The following is a 25,648-nucleotide window of genomic DNA, read 5'->3' as shown; positions in this document are numbered from 1 at the left end:
GAGAGGGGGAGAACTTTGATTGTTAACCTCTAGGGAGAGTGGATTTATAGCCAACAACCCTAAGAATGCAGCATGGCTCTGCCCTGAGCTAAATGCTCCTGCTTCACTTTTGTTTAAGTCAGAGGAAAAGAGGGAACACACTGCTTCCAGGATGTGGAGCAAAACCTAGGTCTGATCCTCTTAGATCCAAAATAAGGAAGCCAAGAAATCATACTTAAATTACCCTTCGAAGCTGCTTTCAAAAAAAATTAGATATTAGTCAATGGTAAGTTTGGATGATTCATTTCAAGTGTCCCTTGATGACAAAGTAATTTCTGAAATGCATCCACCGATATAACTACATCTGGAAAGAATTGTGTGTCTTAACAATGAATCCATAAACATTCCTTTATATTGGAAAACTTGGAAGGATGCTAAAAATTTTGTTTTATTTTTTAAATTTTATTTATTTTTGGCTGCATTGGGTCTTCATTGCTGCGCGCAGGCTTTCTCTAGTTGCGACGAGCAGGGGCTACTCTTCGATGTGGTGCACGGGCTTCTCATCACGGTGGCTTCTCTTGTTGCAGAGCACAGGCTCTAGGCATGCGGGCTTCAGTAGTTGTGGCACATGGGCTCAGTATTGGTGGCTCACGGGCTCTAGAGCGCAGGCTCAGTAGTTGTGGCGCACAAGCTTAGTTGCTCCGCGGCATGTGGGATCTTCCGGGACCAGGGCTCGAGCCCGTGTCCCCTGCATTGGCAGGCAGATTCTTAACCACTGCACCACCAGGGAAGTTGGAAAATTTTAAATATAGGTAGACAGGCAGACAGACAGACAGATAGATAATGTTTTTCAAAATGAAAATGAGAGCCTTAATTCCTATCCCTTATGGACATTGAAACTTTACACTTTAATACTGGCTGCCCTTACAGAATAGAATTAAACATCTAAATGCCATTTTTTCCACATTTGATTAAAATCACGATGTTCCAGAGCATTCTGGAAACAAGTCCACACAGTAAGAGGGACAGTGGTCACAACAGCACACTTCTTATAGCATCCTCCCTCTTTTAGGCTCCCAAGGAGACCAGTAATTCTTGGAGACGCGTGGCTCAGACCCTGAGTGTCTTAGTCAGGATAGGCTAGGTTATGTTGCTTTAACAAACAAGTCCCCAAATCCTGGGGTCCAAACACAACAGAGGCTGATTTCTGGCTTACACTATGTGTCTAACACAGAGTGATGGGGGCTCTTCTGATCGTCTTCATTCCATGACCCAGGCCAACAGAACACCACTACCTAGAAAATTGGTGGTCACCCTGGCAGAGGGAAAGAGAGTGGGGTGCACCTCTCATTGGCTTTTAAAGCTTCCACCTGGAAGTGACACAGGGCACTCCACTTAAATTTCATTGACCAGAGAAAGTCACATGGCCATGCCTCATTGGAAGGGGACAGAGGTGGGAGCCAGGTGACTAGGTGGGAGCAGATATTTTATTTTTCTTCTTCCTTTTTTTATTTAAGTGAGGGAGAGACGTCTATGAATGAGAAGGCTTTTTAAAATGAAACTTTTTTTTAGAAAAACATGAACCACTGAGTACAGAAGAACGAGGTCATGTTTGGCATGTGAAAAACACATTCAACAACCATCTCAGGTTCTCCTATTAACAATGAAGTTCATAGAGCAGAACACAGCTTAAGGGCTTCTCAGCAATGTTACTGTATGGTTCACTGGGGTATTTAAGATGTTTGAGAAGGATGAAAGATTCCTCAGATAGTAACACTTTAAAGCATATGGAAGCAAGAATGGATATTTTCCATTCTATTTTCAGTAGCTCCTCCCATTCTCTGTAGTTCATTATTTTGTCTTCAGGCTTAATTCTGAGAGCAACCTCTGCAAGCCTTACATAGGGGTCCTCTACCTACTATAATCCCAGGGATCTCAGGGCCAAGCCGCCGGCTGAGAAGGCAGCAAGTACACTGGCACAGACCTTTCAAGACTCTAAATGACCTGTTGCTCTTTGCTCCTGTCTGGGTCAAAATTTAACTATGCACACTGCAAACTGTCTTAAGTTAGTATTATCATGTACAGAGCTCAGAGAAGACCCCTGGCGATTAGCTTTTACTAACTGTCAAAAAATATAGGCTTGGGGCTTTCTATTATGATTCTAAGATCAAGGAATGGAAATAAAACGTATTTTGCTATTCTATTCCAGAAATCTACATTGCATACATTTTAGTCACTTTTATAACAATAAAGCAACATCTAGTCTCCACGAATGAATACAGAATTTCACAAAGTAGCACTCTGAGTTCTTTGTTCAAATTATCCTCTTTAAAATTAAGTTGCTATCTTATTATCAGCAGTCAGCAAGTTGATCTCTTTCTCTTTGCCCTGTGCACTGTTTCTTTTTGAGAGGGGGTTGGTTATTTCTGGAATTACATCAGACCTTCAGGATAATGGCTGTACACTCCTACTGCCCATGTAAAATAAAATGTAACCGGCCAAGTCCTAAGTCTTAGGGCTCTTTTCTTACTGACGTTCATTCTGTATGACAGTGAATGTGACGATCCTTTAGGATAGGAGTCAATGCTTCCTATCTCCAGTTTCCTCCACTGGAGAGGTGATTTAAAGACGAATAAACTCGTATGTCCAACCAAGGAGTTAGTTCTCTAAACGCAGCTCCCGCCCCAGGTGTCACTGCACCTGAGGTGTCTTCACAAATGTCACATCGTGGCTGTAAATACCATGATCATATCCGCACCCAAGTGTATTTGGAATCTTTACGATAGAAGGACCATGACGGTAAAATCAAGGCGAAAGCTGAGGCCCAAGGCTTAGAGGTATGATTTCAAAGCTTATTAGAGGAGAACAAGCGTGGAGTAGGTGCCACCCCCGACCCGTCATCCCAGCACAGCGGCCCAGCGACGACCCCGGAGCATTTCTGTCGAGCAACCCTGAGCTCGAGCCACGCGGGGCCCTCGGGCCTCGCCCCGCGCCGGACTCTGAGCCTCGGGCTTCAAGTCAGCCTTTGCAGGACTTAGACCTCTGGGCAACCAGCCAGCTGCAAGCCCAGGCCAACCTCCCAGGCCTCGCAGCCCCACGATCCCCGTCTTTGCAACTCCCCCCGAGCGCCAGGAGAAAGGCAGCAACAAGCCAAAGCCTTAGGGACTGCTTTAAGACTCCTTCCCAGGGCGGACCTCCGCCGGGGTCCCTGCAGGAGTTAACGCGCCCAGCTCGGCAGCGACCCCATTCTTCCTACCGGGCCCACAGCTCCCGCGCCCGCTCCGGCTCCCGGGCTCCTCCCCTCCACTCGTTGCGCGCCGCCTTCTCCCCGGGGACCCTCCGCAGGAACTGGGCCTTTGACGTCTCCCCAGTCTCCGCCCACTTCACCTTTCGGTCTAGTGTTCTCCGCGCCCTAGGGCCCCAGGGCCACATCCCACGGGCCCCGGCCACGCCCCACCCCTTCCTTAGGCCGCGCTAGCCAGGCGCCAGTCGGATCCCTCTAGATTCGGCCACGCCCAGAAGGTTCCTGCCAGGCTCCGCCTTCGGCCCTAGGCCACGCCCATCGGGCCCCTTCCCCTGCCCCTGCCCCGCCCCGCCCCGCCCGCCTCCGGGCTGTCTGAGCTCCAGGCTCCGGCAGCCTGGCCCTACACTTGAGCGGGCAGAAGGCGTGTAGCCTCAGGATCCGCTCAGCGGCTGGGCTGAGAACCCACTCCCTGGGCGCAGGTCTGTTGTAGGTAGCCGCCAAATATCCTGCCAGGAGAGGTTTCTCTTCTCTTTCGAGTGCGGCTGAGTCAAAAGGACTAGGGGCTGGATACCCCCAGGGAGGACGGAAGCCGCTGCCTTTTCCCCAGATCTCAGTTCTCCGTGGAAAAGCCTGCAACGTGGAGGCTTTAGCAGCTATTTTAGTTTCCTTCGGGGATAACAAGTCAGAGGGCGTGCGCAGGCAATTCGGTGGCACGAACAGGATTTGGGTCACCATCCTGAATACAACTTGAAGGCAATACAACCTGAAGGCAACTCTCGGTTTATGCCTTTTTTTTTTCCCTCCCAGATGATTTTTTTTTTAATTGTGGTAAAATACGCGTAACATTTACCATTTTATACGTATTAAGGTGTACAGTTAGGTGGCACTTAGTAAATTCACAATATTTGGCGTCAGTTTAGTGCCTCATTGTTTCATACTCTTGGGCCTGAGGCTTCTCATCTTTAAAATTAGAGTCTATACTATAAGCACAGGCCCCAGCAATTCACGTGACAAATAGCCTATTTGAATACCCGTGAGTCAGCCTAGGAAACACGGTGCTAGGAGCCGTTGCCGCAGGACAGAATTTAAGTGTTTAAGTGTATTGAATTAATGTTATCCTGAATTCTGAGAACAAAGTTGAGTAGTCAGATGGGAAGAACCTCCAGGTGTCATTTGAAAGGAAGTCATTTAAGAAGAGTAATAAAAATAATAGAAGATGTTTCCTGAGGCCTCCTCTGCTGCTCTAGATACCTGCCTCTGTTATCTTAATGTTTAGAACAATCTATATGTGTTAGGATCAATTTCTCCTCTGATTACAGATAAGAAAACAGAGAAGTGCCTTGTGCAAGGCCGGGGCTAGAACCCAGTTTGGTGATGTCATAGCACCTGCCCTCCTAGCAGAGAGCAGGGAACTTCCATAGGATGCCAGGAAATACATTAATATATTTAAGTGAGAAAAAGAGGAGAAAAGGAAATAACGGGGGGGGGGGTTGTTTTTGTTTTACAAGGAGGGTAAAAGTATGAGAAGTTGGTTGGTAAGGGATAGGCAGGGAGAAAATACTGGGAAAGCAGTGGTCCTTAAAGATGGTGGCTGCTTTAATCCTAAGAACAGGGAAGGAGATAAAAATAGCACCCGGGAGTGGGAGAGACAAGAATAAGTGTACAGGTTAAGAACTCCAGGGGCATGAGTATTGGGACAGTTGAATATTCCTAAGAGTGGCTGGGGCTCATACGGAGATTGTATAATGAATGGATGGGTCAAGGGAAGCTTCTAAAGTGATTTCAGGGCTGCCTGCCACTTTGATTGCCTGTACGGCAACCCTGAAGCCATATAAATGTGTACCTGACAGTGGTTGTTAAGGTGAGGCCTAAAAGTCCGTTATTTATAATGTTATGTATTTTACTAGTCCATGCTGCCAGACATGAAATTATACACAAGATTCATGTTAAAAAATGACTTCTGGGCTTTCCTGGTGGTGCAGTGGTTGAGAGTCCGCCTGCCGATGCAGGGGATACGGGTTCGTGCCCCGGTCCGGGAAGATCCCACATGCCGTGGAGCAGCTGGGCCCGTGAGCCATGGCCGCTGAGCCTGCGTGTCCGGAGCCTGTGCTCCGCAATGGGAGGGGCCACAACGGTGAGAGGCCCGCGTACCGCAAAAAAAAAAAAAAAGACTTCAGTTTTCCTTTATGGAAGTTACTAAATTCTCCACTGTCCACATTACACCCATTGTGCAAGATTTGTGATGGATTTCACACGCAGCCTCTTCTTTCTAGGGCTTTACACCTTAAAAAGATAGTGTCAAAGAGAAGCTACTCTAGATTTTATTTCTCTTCGAAAGAAGTAGCTTCAAGGAAACGTCAAATTAATAGGAGTTTTATTTCAGGAACTTTATCAAACTATTGTGAATACGTGTGTTCAAACACAGGGAGAGAAATCCATGCAAATTCAAGGTACAACATTGAAAAACCTTGATAGTGTATGGCATTTGAGTATAGACTATAATTCCATTTCACATCATACGTGATGTAAGCACTCCTGTTGGTTAAGCACCAAATGCTATCCTATTTAAAAATAATTAAAATAGGGACTTCCCTGGCGGTCCAGTGGTTAAGACTCTGCACTTCCAATGCAGGGGGCACAGGTTCGATCCCTGGTCGGGGAACTGAGATTCCCACATGCTGGGCAGTGAGGCCAAAAACTTAAAAAAATAAATAAAAATAATTAAAATAAACATGCTTCAGAACTGGCCCCGAAATCTACTAGCCCTGATGATAGGCAGACACGAAGGGGTAAAAGACATCTTTTATGATGTCCTGCCGTCAAATATAATAATCTGCCAACAAACCTTGTACCCAGTGTCATTTTCCAGCCTTTCTTCCTGGAAGAGCTTAACTTGCAGATATTTTTTGAAACCTAGAATATTACCGTACCATCATCTCTCTGTGATGAAATAGTTGAGTTAAAAATCATATTATTAAGGAACCAAAGGTTTCCAAATCAATCTCCCTGTTAAGGGTTTAGTTCAAATGCACTCTCATTTCCACAGTACCTGCTTTTCATTTTCATAGTATCTTTGAATTTTGACAGTACCTGTACTCAGAAACACTAAATTGGCAGAGAGAATAAAATCAAACCCAAACATCCAGTACCCCTTGCTGTTTGGGTTAAACTCCCGGAAGGCACTCAGGTTTTCATCACCCTAGTTAATTTTTTAAATACTTATGCAGAAATGAACTATAGAAAAAAATCTGGAGAAGACAAAATATAAAGTTATCCAGATGCTTGTCCGAGGGGCAGCAGGGGAAGAACACAGCTGATGATATCAAGTCTTAAATGGTGTTGCTGTCAGGTTTTAACTGTTAATTGGAAGTTAAAATTTACAGTGCTACAGAGATTTTCTCAGATTAATTTTTAGTCATGGTGTGATAAACTAGTCCCATCATTTCTGGGAAATCTGTTAGATACCAGTGTCACGTTAGGGATGGGACAGAGCTTTCAACACACATTTTTGTATCAACTTCCTATTCTTTATGCCTCCCAGAGAATACAACTAACTATTCAATGTATTTTATTACTTAGTGGCAAAAGGAAAAGTGAAATTAAAATATTCTAGTTCTTAAAGAGCTAAATTGAAAACACGTAACCCCCCCCCCAATCCAGGGAACTTTTTAATAGGGACCATACCTTTACAAAGGAGTCATTACAACCGTTTGTAGAAGCCAGTCACAAATTTGTCTCCAAAAACTATTATGACTTTACAGCCCCTGTGGAAAACAGTAGATCAGGTCCTCAAAAGATAGTGTTAGCAAATGATCCAGCAAACCCACTTCTGGGTATAGATCCAGAAGAAGTGAAAGCAAAAAACCGAACAGATATTTGTACACCTGTGTTCATAGCAGTCTTATTCACAATAGCCAAAAGGTGGAAACAGTCCACATGTTCACTGATGAGTGGATAAACAAAATATGGTCTATACGTACAATAGAAGATCATTCAGCCTTGAAAAGGAATGAAATTCTGACAGTGCTACAACTTGGATGAACCTGAAGACATTATGCTGAGTGAAGTAAGCTGGACAGAAAAGGACAAATATTGTACGATTTCACTTATACGAGGTGCCTAGACTAGTGTAATTCATAGAGACAGGAAGTAGAATAGTGGTTACCAGGGGCTGAGGAAAGGGGAATGGGGAGTCAGTGTTCGATGGGAACGGAGTTTCAACCTGGGAAGATGTAAAAATTGTGGCGATGGATAGTGGTAATAGTTGCTCAACAATGTGAGCGTACTTAATGCCGCTGAACCGTACACTTAAAAATGGTTAAAATGGTAAATTTTATGTTGTGAATATCTTACCACAACAGAAAAAGACTTGATTTCAGACAGCTGCTTTTGTAAATAGCTTATAAACGTTGACTTGAATTTAGAACACCTGTTACTCTCACTAGCTTTGCTAATATAAATAAAAGGTCATCATTTTTAATTGTATCATCATTAATTAAAAAAATAAAACTTTTAAAGTGAACTGCCTGGGGGTTTCTTTAGGTTTTTTTTTTTTTTTTTTGGTGGGAGGGAGGTTGGGTTTTTTTCTTTTTCCTGGCCTAGCAATTTCTTTCGGTATTTGTGACAGAGACTCAGTGATGTTTGGTGGTTAGGTGCTCACTAAACCCATTTCCTTCTAATCCTCTACCTGCTGGACACATCACTACACCTCATTTCCCAAGCTCCCTTGCAGTTAGATGTGGTCCTGCCACTGAGTGCCAGCCAATAGGATATGGTATGCCTTCTAGAACTGGCCTCTCAAAAACCTCCCACCTACCCAACATCCTCCACTCTTTCTCCACTCATGGGCAGGATGGAGAGAATTTCTGGAACCTGCAGAGTGGAGCCCCAGGCGAGAAGGGGGCTGTATCTGAATGGCCATGTGAAGCAGAGCCCTCCTACCACCCTTAACTATGAGGAAATGTGAGTGAAAAGTGTCCTTTTGATGTCTTAAGCCACTGAGATGGGTTTATTTCTTAAGCAGATAGCCCACCCTGATTAATGTAGTATTTGTCCTGGTAAGAGGGTGAGGAGATTCCATATGCAAATTGAAAAGCACCCTCATTTAGCCAGCCATTAATAACTAATATGAAATGCCTTCCATGATGGTTTCCAAATCCTTTAGAGAATTATTTGTGTTAGAGGCATCTATCAGCACAGGATAATGTGATTATTGATCTCTAATATCAAATACAGCCTTGAGAGAAACAGAATGATATTAAACCCCACTCCCCCAGCTCAAAAAAAAAAAAAAAACCTCAGCACGGAAGCTCTTCATTAACTCTAAGTCCAGGCATGTGTGTCTGTGAAGAACGCCAAATGGTAGTTTTCTCAGTGTTGAAAAACAGAACAATGTGGGTTTGAAGCAAACATTAAAAGGATGACTTGAATGTATAATTCAAATAACTCGACATTTTTTTTCCCCTTTAAGTAATATGAATAATTTCTGTGTTTTTATTTCAGGATCTTTTAAAATTTTGTGTGTCTGTAGTTTTTTTGCCACAGAGTTAGTTAAAATTGCTTTCTAGAAACCTTGTTTAAATACTGGTTTTAAATATTTTGTGCTATGTAAGGAACACAGCCTGTGCAACCTTGCGCTAAAGAACTCTTTCCTATGAGTACTTGGCAAAATTGTGTATTGCTTAGTAAATATTGTTAAGAGAAGTAACAATATACTAGGGTATGTAAAAATCATGTTGTGGCTAAAATAACTGAAGAGAAGAGTTTGCTTCCATCTTCTAGCTAGAATAAGGGGGGAAATCAGGGCCTTCTGTTGTAACGAATCTCCAGACAGAATGTGCTGGAGGCAGCTCCATTCTCTGTGAACACAGGGAACCAGGTAGAACTAAACAGTACCTTCAGCGGTAGCTCTGGAGTCTGATAAACCTGATTGCAATTCCTGGGACCTCTTCATTTCCCTGAGCCACGGTGTCCTCATATAAAATGAAAACACAATTACCTTCCTTGGGCAGCTTGCTGGTTGTTCTTAAGATCCGTTCTCCTTTTCTTTCATGCTAATAATTTAGCAGGGTTTATGGCCACCCAATTAAAGATTACACTTCACTGGACTTCCCTGGTGGCACAGTGGTTAAGAATCCGCCTGCCAATGCAGGGGACACGGGTTCGAGCCTTGGTCTGGGAAGATCCCTCATGCTGAGGAACAACTAAGCCCGTGCGCCACAACTACTGAGCCTGCGCTCTAGAGCCTGCGAGCCACAACTACTGAGCCCGTGTTCCACAACTACTGAAGCCTGCGAGCCTAGAGCCCGTGCTCTGCAACAAGAGAAACCACCGCAAGGAGAAGCCCACGTACCATAACAAAGAGTAGCCCCCGCTCGCTGCAACTAGAGAAAGCCCGTGTGCAGCAACAAAGACCCCACACAGCCAAAAATAAATAAACAAAAAACTAACTAAATAAAATTTAAATAAAAAAGGTTAGACTTCACCGCCTCTCTTGCAGTTAAGAAAGGCCATGTGAATTAGCAGATTTCATTTGTGCCCCATCCCACTGGGAGAAGATGGGAGTTGAAGAAGCTGTCTTAAGACCAGAGGTAGAGTTTATGTGTTGAAGATGGCAGAGACCTTGTGTCTTCATAGGGTTTGTATGTGGATTAAGTGATACCCTATATGAAGGTGTCTTACCTGGAGTCTTCAGAATAAGACTGGGAGGTTTGCTAGACAGGAGAGGTAATTATGGTTGAAGTATAGAGAAGTAGTGGTGTAGGTCAGTTAGACTTCAAGAACAAACAAACTCAGAAAAAGAGATCAGACTTGGGATCCCCAGAGGTGGGGAGGAATTAGATGGAGGGGGTCGAGAGGCACAGACTTCCAGCTATAAAATAAATAAGTACTAGGGGCGCAATGTACAACACGATTAACGTAGTTAACGCTGCTGTATGTTGTATGTGAACATCGTCAAGAGAGTAAATCCTAAGAGTTATTTACAAGGAAAAACTATTTTTTAAATTTCTTTAAATTTTGTATCTATGTGAGACGATGCGTGTTCACTAAACTTTCTGTGATCATCATTTCATGATGTATGTAGGTCAGATCATTACGCTGTACACCTTAAACGTCTCCCGTGCTGTATGTCAATTAGATCTCAGTGGAACTGGAAAAAGGGGAAAAGAAGAAACAGGAAATAGAATGAAGTAAATAGTGTGTCTTCAGATGAGAGGGTAGGTGGGCCTCAGGGTGCAGTACTCTAAGAGACCACCCATGTAAGGAGCATCAGACAGAAGCCCAGGAACCAAAGGGTCAGGAGAAGGGATTCAAAACCCAGGCGGGAGGCAGGAAAATCCAGTATCAGAGCCTTGGGCAAGACGCCAAGGAGCAAAAACCTAGAAATAACAGTCAGCGTAGCGGCGCTGGCAGTAAGGCGAATAATAGTTGTAGAAATAACTGTCATTTATCAACAATCTGTGTGCCAGTCTCTATTCTAGTAGCGCTTTGTAAACATTTGTAAGATTTTTACTTGCATAATCCCCATTTTGCAGATGTGGAAACTGAGGCTCAGAGATGTGACATCTTTTTGCTCAAGGTGTCATAGCTAATAAAGGGCTAAGCTGAGATTCAAATCTAGGACTCGCTGACTCCAAAACCCAAAGGCTAAGAACTAACTACCCGGTAATCCGAGTCAGCTTCTTAGCACAAGGCATAGCAGAGGGATCAAGGAATGTTAGTTCTTGTCATTCAGACAAGGGAAAGAGTATGGGGCGCAGATCAGTAGAAGCAGTGTTAAATGTGAGCTGGAGAGTCTGTGAGTCCAGGCTCTGAGTATACTGTGTGTGCGTGTGTGTGTGTGTGCGTGTTTGTAGGGGAGAGTGTAGGGGGTGGGAGGGCGTAGGGGGTCTTCTGCTGGTTAGTCACACTGGAGAGTAAAGCAGTGAGAAGTCAGGGAGTAAAGTAATTCCTAATTCCAAGCAGTCTTCTTTTTCTTCGATTGTATGGGGAAGGAAGCGATACTTTGAGAACAGAGAAGCTGGAAAAGAAAGCGAACACTCCTTGACTGTCACAGAATCAGAGATGTTTAGAGCCAGAAGAAGATCTTAAAAACAACCTGGTATCCACCCCTCTCCTTCTGGAGGGAGGCAAAGGACATTCACTGGGATTTTTTAAAACATCACCGACTGCTGAGAAAGATGCAAACTCAAAAGGGCTTTTAACTCCAAGAGTTTGAAGTCCCCGAGGAAGGTTTTAACTTGAGAGAAGCAGAGTGAGTCAGAAAGCACCCCGTAATCACGGCATGTGTGCGAGATTAAGGTTAGAATATGTGTTAATAGTAACAGATGTAGTCGGAAAACTTCTATTTTAGAAGCTGGCATTCTTTTTCTTAACGTTCCTTAAAATACAGCATTTCATTATTCTGGTGTTTACATGGTAATAGGATGTGAGGATGGTATGGTCATTTTAATAAAGAACTATCTTTTTTAACATAAGGTGCATTGTTGTGTGGAAACATTAACAGGCAGTGCTATTTGAATATCAGGCACATGGTAGTTTTAATTGACACAGAAGAATACATTCAATAAATATTATGGAAGGTAAAAAGCCTAGTAATAAAATAAACATCTGTGAACCCACCACCCGGCATTACCGATACCGTAGATGCCCCTTGCACCCTCTTCTATGGTCTCTTTACCTCTCACCCCCATCGCAGGGCAGCCACGCTCCTGAATTTTATGCTAATTATTCCCTGTCTATCCTTAGAGACACCCAGTATTTCAGGCACACCCACCATCACCATCTCCTGGATGTAGGATTCCAAAGAGTAGGAAAAATATTACTGTTAAAAAATCAGAGTCACAGAGTGACAGCAAATGCCATATTTCTTAACACAGTTTTGCCCAAATATTCCTTGTTTTTCTAAAGTTAGCTAATGATGGTACTTACTTCTCACAGACGAGGAAAATAACGCAGACGTGACTTTAAAAATTCCCTCAACAGAAGATTTAAACACATAGTCTGCTAAATTCCATAACCAATTAATGAGCTTGACTTGGTCTCGGTCTTACAAGAATTATAATTCCCCAAGGAATAATGTCCACAATAGTTACATATTGAGAAGACTATTTTAACGTTAACACTCAAAATTCTATAACGTTCAGAGCCTGAGCGTACGGAGGCGCAACAGAGTCACAAAACAGGTATTTGCAAGAAGGACTGTTTTGTATTTGGGGGATTTGGGATGAGGGTAATGATGTACTCCACTGCTCTTTAAATCAGAGATCCCAAGCTTTTCCTGGTGAGTGCATACACAGTCCTTCTCACAAAGACTCCCTTTTTATAGGCGTGGTGTAGGGTGAGAAAGTTGTGCAGAGAGAATAAGAAGTTGATAAGAGCAATTCTGGCTTCATCAGCTCGCCTGCCAGAATTAGGGCAGGGGTAGCTCTGGAGAGCCTGAGGCTGGAGGGGCGCCAGGAGAGACTTCGGATCCACTGCAGGTCACACTGGAACCCAGTTAATGCCACGGCACCCGAGGAAGAGCACAGATGGTTGGTGTTCCATCTTCATACTGCTTGGGCTCTCCCAACTGAACATCCTAATCTAGGTCATTCAACAGAAAGAAACCTGGTAACCAGAGGTTCGGACCCAATGGTGATATGAGATGAGAAAGTTTGTGACTTTGTCAGGAATGGAGAGAAGACCCTGGAGGCAAGTGCTGGCTTCGCTTTTTGTGTAAAAAAAAGAAAAAGGCAACGATGCTAATGAACTTGTTTCTTTATTTTGATTGGAGTAGTATTTTGGTATCAATGGCCTGAAAGTAATGTTGGTTGTCTTATTTTGTAACATGTTGGTACATTTCTATGTGCCTTTGATTGTGTGCTCTGGAAACCATGTTCCAGTGATGCCACTGGCAAAGCTTTCAGAATGGAGATGCTGGTGGTTTCTGTGTGCCTGCCCTAAGACAGTCGTTTATGTCATGCTTTGTGCAAAAGCGGCCAAGTGCTACTGAGAATAAAAAATTTCCTCTGTGCCGTAAAATTCCTCAAAGGTTGCCTAGAACTCCTTTGCCTTGTTCTGGAGTTGTTTCTTGCCCACAGATTGCATGAAACCCTAGGCTGGCTCTTCACTGATCACACGTGACCTTGAAGGTGCACCAGCCCTGAGCGGTGCCTGTGGTTTTGCAGAGACTTGTGGTCCTAAACCAGCGTTATTGGATTATTCTAATCAGTGGGAGATAGGCGAAGAGGAATAAAAGTGGAAAAGACAGGATTTGAGATCAATCAGGGACTTATATAAAAGGACAAGCTACTCTTCGTCACATCATTTATTATAGTAATAGCAAACAACATACTTTTTTTTTTTTAACATCAAGCGAATTGAATATTTTAAAATAAATCGTGTGGGAATAAGATATCACTTAGACCCCTCAGAGATGGGACTATTACTTTGCTGCTGGCCTGGGTGAAGTTATGGAAATGTTCATTTCCCTAACTTTTTTGCCTGTCTTCTTTCCTCTTTTAGATAACAGGACAGCCTGACTTATCAGCATAAAAAAAAAATGTTTCTGTCAGCATCCAGAGAACCTGTAGTAAGTGTGAAAGGAGAGTAGTTCTGTCAGCCGGCACTTTTAACCTAAGCTGAGGCACCCAGAACTGCACTGAATTTAAAAAAAAAAAAAAAAAAGTTGCAGGCTGTTATGCTAATTAACAGTTGATAAGGTACAAATATCTTAGCACATCATATAACAGGCAGATGACACCTTTTGACAGGCAGTAGAAAGCTCACATGAAAATATTTCATTGACTGTGAGTGTTAAGGTGGAAAACATGACATTAAGTAGGTGGAAGAAATAATAAATGCTTGCTATATCAGAACACAGTTTTCCTTCAGCAGGAAAAGGATCCGGTTCAAAGTAACAGTCCCAACAGATATCATGTGTTCGTTGAATATGATGTTAACGTGTTAGGCACGTTTCCCAAATGAAACCTCCATCACCACCGCCTTTTGAACTATCTTCAGTTATAATGAGAGGCAATGCAGAAAAGTGGCTTTTAGGCTCAAGCGAGTCCCTCATCGTTTCAAATATTTGAGAAATTTAAAGTTAGAATGGTGCTAACATATTAATTCAGAGTCTTGACCAGAACTTCACTTTACAGTAGAAACTAATATCCCACGGGGAATGAAGATAGGTGCTTCCCCTAGGAGGTGAATCTTTGACTCTTGTTATAGGAGAAAATTCTAAATACATAATCTAAAATTGTGTGGTTTTGAGGAATGGTTTTAAAATAGTAACTTAACCCATTTTCCGTAGAAGGGGGGAGTTCAAATATGGGTGGTGTTGAACTTCAGAGCCTTGGAGAAGTCGAAGTGTATTGAATGTTAGGCATTAACTTTGTATTCCTGAAGGTCTCCACTCTTTTGCACACTGTAATTATACTCATTTATGGATGAAAGCAGAAAGGATTACATTCGGAGGGCTTACAGGCAGGGAGAGCTCTAATAGCTGGCTGCCTCTGGAAATAAGAAATAGTGAAATTTTTCTTTCCTGGTAAGGGTAGTCTTAGGCAAAAGATTTCCATGAACCAAAATTGCCTTTAATGCCGCCCACTGCTTTCCCTGTTCACTTCTATTTTGGTCTGTTTGGTGATTCTCACTCATGCTCTCTGAACTCCACTTGATGCATTCTTTGCTCTCTCTGGGATTTGGAGTAGTTCTTACTGGGTAGCTCTGCACCTGAGTTTACCTGCCCACCAGTACTCCTCCCCTGCTTCCAGCGCCCTCTAGGTATCACCCATTCTTTTTCAGTCACACCAAGACGTAAATCTCTTGTCACTGCAAGTTTCTGTTCTCTGCAGCTAATTATTTTGATAGAAGAAAAAATCCAGGCTCAAATATTCATGAACGATATGGCTTCATAAGTTGTCCATCTAGTTAGGACATTTGCGTGCTATTAGGGGTCATCTGGGAAAGTTGCATTTTCTAATCTGAGACAAAAAAAGCAGTCTAATAAGATACACTGTAAAAAAAAAAAAAAAACATGTCCCATGGTCAATCAAGTTTGGAAAATACTACTTATTTATGTCGCATTATTGGAGATTCAGAACACTATGTGGTTTCTCCAAGCATGGTTAAGTTAGACAATAAAGGCAGCTATTTATTTAAACCTGAAATTTACCCACATTTATGAATATTAATGAACATATAAGTCTGTGTGTATATTTTTTTCTTACTATAACACCTATTAATGCTCCGTGGAGAGCACACTTAGAGATACACCTCCTTAACCCAAAGTAGTGATTTTTCTGATGGTGTAAATTTCAGATACCATGGTGGCACCTTGGGTAAGTGTTTTGGAATTAGTCTTTCAATACTTCTAAACTCGCACTGTGTGAATTGCTGTCTTCTCTACCTATAAGTAGTGGGTTTTCTTATCCAGTTTACTGTAATAGATGACCCATTCTGGTGTTAAGTCTATTCAGACAAATCATTTACGTGTCCTTTGCATCATCCCAGATTTTCAAAGCCCTCTGCAGCAGCACATCCAAGACATGGGACTGGGTGGAATGTGTAGCCACAAAGAAAGGCTTCATTGGTCTCCCCGCGCCAAACGGTGACCATTTCCGTTCATTTGGATAAAGGAATCTGTGATATCAAGGATTCTTCCTTTGAGCATAGAACTCTCACCAGCTCAGACTCTGTAGGAGCAGCAGTCATTGCTGTGATCTAGAAAACTGGGGTGTGTAATATATTTTCCTTGCTGCACGTTGGCAAGTGTAGGGGGACTGTGGTAGTGTATACGGTGAGTATGGTGGTATATAGGGGGACTGTGGTAGTGTATAGGGGACTGTGGTAGTGTATGGGGGACTGTGGTAGTGTATGGGGGACTGTGGTAGTGTATACGGTGAGTATGGTGGTATATAGGGGGACTGTGGTAGTGTATAGGGGACTGTGGTAGTAGATAGGGTGAGTCTGTCGGTATATAGGGGGACTGTGGTAATGTATAGGGGAACTGTGGTAGTGTATAGGGGGACTGTGGTAGTACATAGGGTATGTTGGTATATAGAGGGACTGTGGTAGTGTATAGGGGGACTGTGGTAGTGTATAGGGGACTGTGGTAGTATATAGGGGACTGTGGTAGTGTATGGGGGACTGTGGTAGTGTATACGGTGAGTATGGTGGTATATAGGGGGACTGTGGTAGTGTATAGGGGACTGTGGTAGTATATAGGGGACTGTGGTAGTGTATGGGGGACTGTGGTAGTGTATACGGTGAGTATGGTGGTATATAGGGGGACTGTGGTAGTGTATAGGGGACTGTGGTAGTAGATAGGGTGAGTATGTCGGTATATAGGGGGACTGTGGTAATGTATAGGGGAACTGTGGTAGTGTATAGGGGGACTGTGGTAGTACATAGGGTATGTTGGTATATAGAGGGACTGTGGTAGTGTACAGGGGGAATGTGGTAGTGTCTAGGAATCAAGTTGCCATTTCAAAGCTTAACTGTCCAAGTCTACATGTAGGTGAAATGGCTTGCTTTTGTTTGGAACGGTTTCTTTCATTATTTGGTGTTAAGATGGAGAGGCTGTGTGAAGGAAGTCACGTATCTCTCCTGTAGTAACAGAGGCATTGTTCACTTAGGATCCATGTTTATTCCCCCATCTGTTTGGAGAACCCTCGAACTCTTTACCTAAGGGATTAGTGTTACCTGGTGAATCGGAACCTTGCTTCAGATGGTGTCAGTAAATTCTTTCTTCTGTAAGTTAATTTGGAAAGGAGTTGGAAAGAGGAACATTAATAGAAGCATAAATGCTTTTCAGTTTAAACGACTGTAGGATGTATAATATCTATTGAAAAGTAAGTAGCATGCACTTATAAAAAGAATAATCCTGTAATAATTTACTGAAGAAAGGTACATTCACCATCAGATAGTACTTTTCTTGAACATTACTTGAGAATTTGGGGAGAAAGATATTGTCCTTCAAAAGCAAACCAAAAGCAATAGGAATTAAAAACAAACAGAATTAGAGAAAAAGATACACATTAGAATCTTAGTATCTGTCCTAAATCAATGGAAAAGTATATTTGTTTGTATTTCCTTAGCGTTTAGCATGATATTTTTTAAAAATATTGCTCAGGGCTTCCCTGGTGGCGCAGTGGTTGAGAGTCCGCCTGCCGATGCAGGGGACACGGGTTCAGGCCCTGGTCCGGGAGGATCCCACATGCCGCGGAGCGGCTGGGCCCGTGAGCCATGGCCGCTGAGCCTGCGCGTCTGGAGCCTGTGCTCCGCAACGGGAGAGGCCACAGCAGTGAGAGGCCCGTGTACGGCCAAAAAAAAAAAATATATATATATATATATATATATATTTCTCAGAAATTTCAAGTGTTACAAATAAAAGTAGATTAGAGAAAGGGCTTACTTTTTAAAACGTAGCTTTTAGAAACTAAATTTAAATTTATAAATACGCGGAACTCAGCTAACTAAAAGCTTTAATGAACTCCACTGATTCTCGCTTTACCCCTCTGTAGATGGGAATATATTCTGAGCATATAGTAAGTTTTTTTGGATTATAATGATGTGAAAGTATCTTATAATAGAAAAATACAAAGTAGATCAAGTTGGTATTATTCTAATTCAAGTTGCTTTTAGGGGAAAATTGTAAGAGAGCAAGCTATTCTATTTAGAAAAACGTAGCAGACCAAAACCGTGGCTCCATTCCGGTACACCACCAACTCATCTGTGCCTTCTGCAGTCACGTTCCAGCATAAGAATTGGAGTTCTGGGAACTCCCTGATGGTCCAATTAGGTCCAGTGGTTAGATGCTTTCACTGCCAGGGCGTGGGTTCAATCCCTGGTCAGGGAACTAAGATCCCACAAGCCTTGCAGTGTGGCCAAAAAAAAAAAAGAACTGGAATTCTAAATGCATGTCCTAAAACACTGGCAGACCCTGGATTAATAAGAACAAACTAAACAATATTTTGTTTACCTTCTAAGGAAAGAAATGACTGCATTTTGGAAAGGTGGTCTAATAAGGATTGAAATATAAAGGTTTTCTGCTTAACGTGGAGTTAAACAGAAGTTATTAGTGGTTGCTTGTTGCTAAAAATTACCAAACACGTTGAAACTGACCACAGTGAGTTTTGGTGAACATTCAGTCTAATCCAGGCAAATAGTGACCTTTCAGAAAAGGAGTACGGAGTTTTTAATCCTTTTGTTCGATGATAGAAAGTGAAGGGGTGACAGAGCACAGGCAGACATTGGGGATATTGTGGGTTTGGTTCCAGACTGTCACAATAAAGTCAATATTGCAATAAGCAGGTCACACAAATTTCTTGGTTTCCTAGCGCATAAAAAAGTTATGTTTACACTATACTGTTGTCTATTAAGTATACAATAGCATTATGTCTAAAGAAAACAATGTACTTACCACAGTTAAAAAATAATACTGTTCTGACCAGTATGAGGTGATACCTCACTGTAGTTTTGATTTGCATTTCTCTAAAGATTAGTGATGTTGAGCATCCTTTCATGTGTTTGTTGGCAATCTGCATATCTTCTTTGGAGAAATGTCTATTTAGGTCTTCTGCCCATTTTTGGATTGGGTTGTTTGTTTTTTTGATATTGAGCTGTATGAGCTGCTTGTATATTTTGGAGATTAATCTCAGTGGAATATTACTCAGCCATAAAAAGAAACGAAATTGAGTTATTTGTAGTGAGGTGGTTGGACCTAGAGTCTGCTATACAGAGTGGAGTAAGTCAGAAAGAGAAAAACAAATACCGTATGCTAACTCATATATATGGAATCTAAAAAAAAAAAGGTTCTGATGAACCTAGGGGCAGGACAGGAGTAAAGACGCAGACATAGAGAATGAACTTGAGGACACGGGGAGGGGAAGGGTAAGCTGGGACAAAGTGAGAGAGTGGCATGGACATATATACACCACCAAACGTAAAATAGATAGCTAGTGGGAAGCAGCCGCATAGCACAGGGAGATCAGCTCTGTGCTTTGTGACCACCTAGAGGGGTGGGATAGGGAGGGTGGGAGACACAAGTGGGAGGGGATATGGGGATATATGTATGCATATAGCTGATTCACTTTGTTATACAGCAGAAACTATACAACACTGTAAAGCAATTATACTCTAATAAAAATGTTTTAAAAATAATAATACTGTTGGAAAAATGACACTGATAGACTTTCAGGGTTCCTACAAACTTTCAATTTGTAAAAAATGTAATATCTGTGAACTGCAATAAAATGCAGTATGCCTGTACCCCACTGGCATTAAACAGTTCTAATCTACAAAGTGTTTCCCCAGTATATTTACGAATTAAAGGCTCACTGGTTTAAGCTAATCTCAGAGTGCAAATGCCTGCTGCATGGGATGAACCTCTAGGTCCTACACAGCTTACAAGTGTGGTTGTTAAACCTTTATTTGTCTTGGATTCCTTTACATTCTTAAACCTTATTGAGGACTCCAAATTGCCTTTATTTATGTCGGTTATCTCTCTCAACATTTATCATATTAGAAATTCAAACTGGGAATTTTTTTAGGACACAAGAGTGCCTAATACACTTTCCGTGAGCTGTCAGAGCAGCAAAGTCATCACACAGCATGTGGTCTCTGAAAAGCTCCACTGTAGGCCTGTAAGAGAATAAGAGAGAAAAAGGCAAATAGCATCAGAGTATTTTTATCAGAAGAGTTTTGGCCTCATGGACTTGCAGAAAGGGACCCAGGGAATTCCAAGTGTCCTAGATCTCAGGTTGGAGCCACTGTCTTCATATAAATGTTTTCTAGTCTAGCCCCTTTTGCATTTTGGAGGCAAAGGCATCACTGGGAAGGGGGGTGGGTATTGATTGAAATGCAGATTTTAGGGTCCCATACCGAGAGATTCTGATTCAGTTGATTTGGGATAAGGTTCAAGAATGTTCCTGATTAAAAATCACGATGCCCAGAATTCCCTGGCGGTCCAGTGGTTAGGACTCAGTGCTTTCGCTGCCGAGGACCTGGGTTCAGTCCCTGGTCGGGGAACTAAGATCCCGCAAGCTGCAGGGCGCGGCCAAAATAAATAAATCACGACCCCCGCTCCTCCTACCCTTCACCACCAACCCCACTCCTTGTTATTTTGATGTAGGGGTCTGAAAATGCACTTGACCGACCCTGCCTATATCTCATGGTTGCTAATATTCATTGTCATCAAATTTACCCTGAATATGCACACTGGTGTTCTGGATCAGAGAGGGATTTCATATTAAATACCTCATAGTGAATAGTAAGTTCATCCGTCCTTCTTGGAACAGTCTTACCCCTGAGGTGATGTGATGAGTGTCAGGTCCCTCGTCCCACTATGGAAATAAATCTCTCCAGAAGCCTGATAGCCTGGGTGTCCCTGCTTTTGTGACCTTGAGAACTCTCTAAGTTCCAGGGGCCATTCCTTTTTTTTTAAATTGAAGTATAATTGATTTACAATGTTGTGTTAATTACTGCTATACAGCAAAGTGACTCAGTTATACATATATATATATTCTTTTTTTGTATATTCTTTCCCATTATGGTTTATCATAGGATATTGAATATAGTTCTCTGTGCTATACAGTAGGACCTTGCTGTTAATCCATTCTCTATATAAATGCTTACATCTGCTGACCCCAATCTCCCACTCCATCCCTCCCTCATACCCCTCCCCTTTGGCAACCACCAGTCTGTTCTCTATGTCCATGCTTCTGTTACTGTTTCATAGGTAGGTTCATTTGTGTCATATTTTAGATTCCACATATAAGTGATGTCATATGGTATTTGTCTTTCTCTTTCTGACTTACTTAGTATGATAATTAGTAGTTGCATCATGTTGCTACAAATGGCATTATTTCGTTCTTTTTTATGGCTGAGTAGTATTCCGTTGTATATATGTACCACATCGTCTTTATCCATTCATCTGTCGATGGACATTTAGGTTGTTTTCATGTCGTGGCTATCGTGAATAATGCTGCTATGAACATAGGGGTGCGTGTATCTTTTTGAATTATAGCTTTGTCTGGATATATGCCCAGGAGTGGGATTGCTGGATCATATGGTAATTCTATTTTTAGTTTTTTGAGGAACCTCCATACTGTTTTCCACAGTGGCTACACCAACTTAAATTCCCATCAACAGTGTAGGAAGGTTCCCTTTTCTTCATTCCCTCTCCAGCATTTGTTATTTGCAGACTTTTTAATATGGTGATTCTGACTGGTGTGAGATGGTACCTCATTGTAGTTTTGATGTGCATTTCTCTAGTAATTAATGATGTTGAGCATCTTTTCATGTGCCTCTTGGGGGCCATTCCTCTTTGAAATGCAAATATCTAGGGAGCTAGCACTCCTGTCTTCAAGACACCTTTGACTTAGCCTAGAGACCTACTCAAGAGCTGTAACTATTATATTTGGTCCACCTGGGAAGATAAGAAAATATAGTACTCTTTCAAATCAGGGCAATTAACTAGACAAATGGCTACATATCAAAATCCCCTGAAGAGTCTTAAAAGGCTATGGAAACACAGAAAACTTCCAGGGAGATCTTCTTTCTCCACACCTATTTACCTGGAAGGAAAAGGAAAGAGAAACTTTCTAGCTGATCTAGCTGATCTAACCTGCAGTCACTTGGATTTTGTGATCTAGCAAATTCAAAAGTGCCTGTCGTATCAATGGAATATTGAGATGTTACAGAACCTGTGCAAAACCCTGGTGGATTTAGGTAGTAAAGTGTCCATGTGTATGAATGGATATCCAACAACAAGGACTGTCAGGAAGGTGGGGGACAAGCCCGTAAGTAAGGAGTAAAGGGAGACTAAGCAATGAGCAGGACCACAGAAGCAGTCTGGGAAGAACGTCATGGTCACTCTTCTCCTTAGGCAAATGGCCTTTTATAGAGCAGCCGTCATGCTCTCAACACTGTCACGGATAGTGCCGCCTGCGATCCAAGCCAGAGGAGCCCCTGCACCAGGTCCTGCCCTTCAAAGGGCCCCACTTCCTGCACTCACATACGCATGCACACACACACACACGCACGTGCGCACACACACACACACGTTAAAGAACATCCAGGCATCCCTGACATGTGGGGTCTGGTGCTCAGGGCTGGCAGTGCAGGACACATAACTGTAAACATCGTTCTTTTTTAAAAATAATTTTTGGGCTTCCCTGGTGGCGCAGTGGTTGAGGGTCCACCTGCCGATGCAGGGGACATGGGTTCGTGCCCTGGTCTGGGAAGATCCCACATGCCGCGGAGCAGCTGGGCCCGTAAGCCATGGCCGCTGAGCCTGTGCGTCCGGACCCTGTGCTCCACAACGGGAGAGGCCACAGCAGTGAGAGGCCCGCGTACCGCCAAAATAAATAAATAAATAATAATAATTTTTATTGGAATATAGTTGATTTACAATGTTGTGTTAGTTTCTGCTGTACAGCAAAGTGAATCAGTTATACATACACATATATCCACTCTTTTATAGATTCTTTTCCCATATAGGTCATTACATATTATTCAGTAGAGTTCCCTGTGCTATCCAGTAGGTCTTTATTAGTTATCTATTTTATATACAGTAGGGTGTATATGTCAATCCCAATCTCCCAATTTATCTCTCCTCTCTTCCCCCCACCCTGGTAACCATAAGGTTTTTTTTCTACATCTGTGACTCTATTTCTGTTTCTTAATAAGTTCATTTGTACCATTTTTTAAGATTCCACATATAAGTGATATCATATGATATTTGTCTTTATCTGTCTGACTTCACTCAGTATGACAATCTCTAGGTCCAGCCATGTTGCTGCAAATGACATTATTTTGTTCTTTTTTATGGCTGAGTAATATTCCATTGTATATATGTACCACATCTTCTTTATCCATTCCTCTGTCGATGGACACTTAGTTTGCTTCCATGTCCTGGCTATTGTAAATAGTGCTGCAATGAACATTGGGGTGCATGTATCTTTTCAAATTATGATTTTCTCCAGGTATATGCCCAGGAATGGGATTGATGGATCATATGGTAGCTCTATTTTTAGTTTTTTAAGGAAACTCCATACTGGTTTCCATAGTGCCTACACCAATTTACATTCCCACCAACAGTGTAGGAGGGTTCCCTTTTCTCCACACTCTCTCCAGCATTTATTGTCTGTAGATTTTTTGATGAAGTCCATTCTAATCGGTGTGAGGTAGTGCCTCATTGTAGTTTTTTTAAAAATAAATTTATTTATTTTATTTATTTATTTTTGGCTGCGTTGGGTCTTCATTGCTGCACTTGGGGTTTCTCTAGTTGCGGTGAGCGGGGGCTACACATCGTTGTGGTGTGCGGGCTTCTCACAGCAGTGGCTTCTCTTGTTGCAGAGCATGGGCTCTACGCACGCACTCTTCAGTAATTGTGGCACGTGGGCTCAGTAGTTGTGGCTTGCAGGCTCTAGAGCGCAGGCTCAGTAGTTGTGGCGCACAGGCTTAGTTACTCCACGGCATGTGGGATCTTCCCGGACCAGGGCTCGAACCCATGTCCCCTGCATTGGCAGGCAGAATCTTAACCACTGCACTGCCAGGGAAGCCCCTCATTGTAGTTTTGGTTTTCATTTCTCTAATAATTAGTGATGTTGAGTGTCTTTTCTTCACATCTGTTCTATCCATTCTTGATGCTAAGACACTAACACTGTTAGTGTCTTTTCTTGACATCCATTCTTGACACTAACACTGTTCAGGCCCTGCGAAAGCACTTCGCATCTCTTGCTCTACATCCTTGAAACAAAAGGCAGGCATTCCTGATAAATGTTTGTGGGTGGCGTCCCTGCCAGCATGAGAGACAGACACTGCTTCAGAGCACAGGGACAATTCCGGCAGCCAAAGCACTTAGGTACAAGAAGAGAGCAATTAACATGTCCAAGCCTTCTCAGATACTATCAGGGCAATATAGTGTTGCATCGGGAAATAACATTTCTCAGCAATGCTGAACATCCTTTTTCCTGCTTCTCTTGTTCTAATTTGTGGCCCTAAAGATACCCATGAATTAATGTGGAACTTGCTGTAGTTGTACCTGGCAGCTGAGGAAATTTTTGCAGTATTAACTCATGTTTCTCTTACCTTTGTATATATGTAGCTCTAATCTACCATTATTATTTTATTTATTTATTTTTTGCGGTACGTGGGCCTCTCACTGTTGTGGCCTCTCCTGCTGCGGAGCACAGGCTCCGGACGCGCAGGCCCAGCGGCCGTGGCTCACGGGCCCAGCCGCTCCGCGGCATGTGGGATCTTCCCGGATCGGGGCACGAGCCCGTGTCCCCTATATCGGCAGGCGCACTCTCAACCACTGTGCCACCAGGGAGGGCCTAATCTGCCATTATTACTTCTGAAAATTAGATGTTGTTGCCACTGACAACAAAGGATTTAAGTCATTTGCTCCCAATTCAACGCCAAGAGTTTAGGTATTGACAGATCAAGGACACCTATTGTAGCAATGCCTGACTGCAAGGGAAGTGGTGAAAGTGAATATTTGGTATTTGGGGCTCCTATGGTGTCAAGTAGGCTTTGCCTCCTACCAGTTCCCACACGGTGAATATTAGCCAAGTGTAGAAAAATCATCGTATTTTTTTCTGAAAATCGGGACCTACGGTCACTTTGAAATGAGTCTAGACACAACCCCTCTTTTAGTATCTTGATGAATTATTCCTGAAGAAAAGAGAAGGTACAAGAGAATGGCAGAGGGTAAGTTCTTTTTTCTTTTGAGGAGATATGAAATATAGGCTGAGGTTAGATGCCCAAAGACCTAAGTGTTCTGTAATCTTGCAAGGGTCCCTTCATCTACCTAGGGTTCAGGCAGTTCATACATAAAGTGAGAGAATTGAGCAAAATAATCTCTAACTTCTCTGTGTGCACTAAGAAATAATATATCATTCTTTTTCTCCAGGGGAAGTATAAAGTTGAGTCAAAGGCTGAAATGGAAATAAAGCTAGAAGTTCTCTCAAACAACAAGTACTGAAGATGCATTTTTCTTTTTACAGCCAATTTTCCATCTCATGTGGTTTTTAAAATAATGTAACTGTACTATATATCAGTGAAAAAGAATAAAATATCACTGCACACATCAAATTGGATGCATCTCAGAAAATAATATTGAGTGAAAAAGATCAAGTTGCAGAAGAATTCAGACAGCGATTCCATTTATATCAACTCAGAACATTTGCGACTAAACCACCCACTGTTTGAGAATATCAACATATGTGCCAAAACAAGGTAAGGATAACCCAAAATTCAGGGTAGTGGTTTCCTCTAGGGAGGAGCGGTATGACGTCATGGAGTGATGCACAGAGGCCCTCAGAGGTGCCAAAAACATTCTATTCCTTATCTTGGGTGGTGGGCACGTGGTGGTCAATGTTATTGTCATTCACTGTACCTTATGCACATATTGTTAATTAAATTTTTGTATCC

The 25,648-nt window shown here is 42.5% G+C and overlaps 2 protein-coding genes across 2 annotated transcripts in view; one reads left to right on the top strand and one right to left on the bottom strand.

The window, feature by feature from the left end:
* Positions 1 to 3,415, bottom strand: part of PTER (phosphotriesterase related) — a 65,374-nt gene extending 61,959 nt beyond the window's left edge. The window contains 1 exon segment of the mRNA XM_067704254.1: positions 3,236 to 3,415. The gene's annotated coding sequence lies outside the window, so the exon portion shown is untranslated.
* Positions 1 to 25,648, top strand: part of RSU1 (Ras suppressor protein 1) — a 366,553-nt gene that overhangs the window by 329,565 nt on the left and 11,340 nt on the right. The window contains exon 10 of the transcript XR_010934332.1: positions 25,128 to 25,453. The gene's annotated coding sequence lies outside the window, so the exon portion shown is untranslated. The remainder of the gene's footprint in view (positions 1 to 25,127; positions 25,454 to 25,648) is intronic.

This window comes from Pseudorca crassidens, chromosome 1 (assembly GCF_039906515.1).
Source record: "Pseudorca crassidens isolate mPseCra1 chromosome 1, mPseCra1.hap1, whole genome shotgun sequence".
Classification (NCBI taxonomy): Eukaryota; Metazoa; Chordata; class Mammalia; order Artiodactyla; family Delphinidae; genus Pseudorca; species Pseudorca crassidens.
Note: the sequence above shows the minus strand (reverse complement) of the source record. Positions and strands in the feature narration are given on the sequence as shown.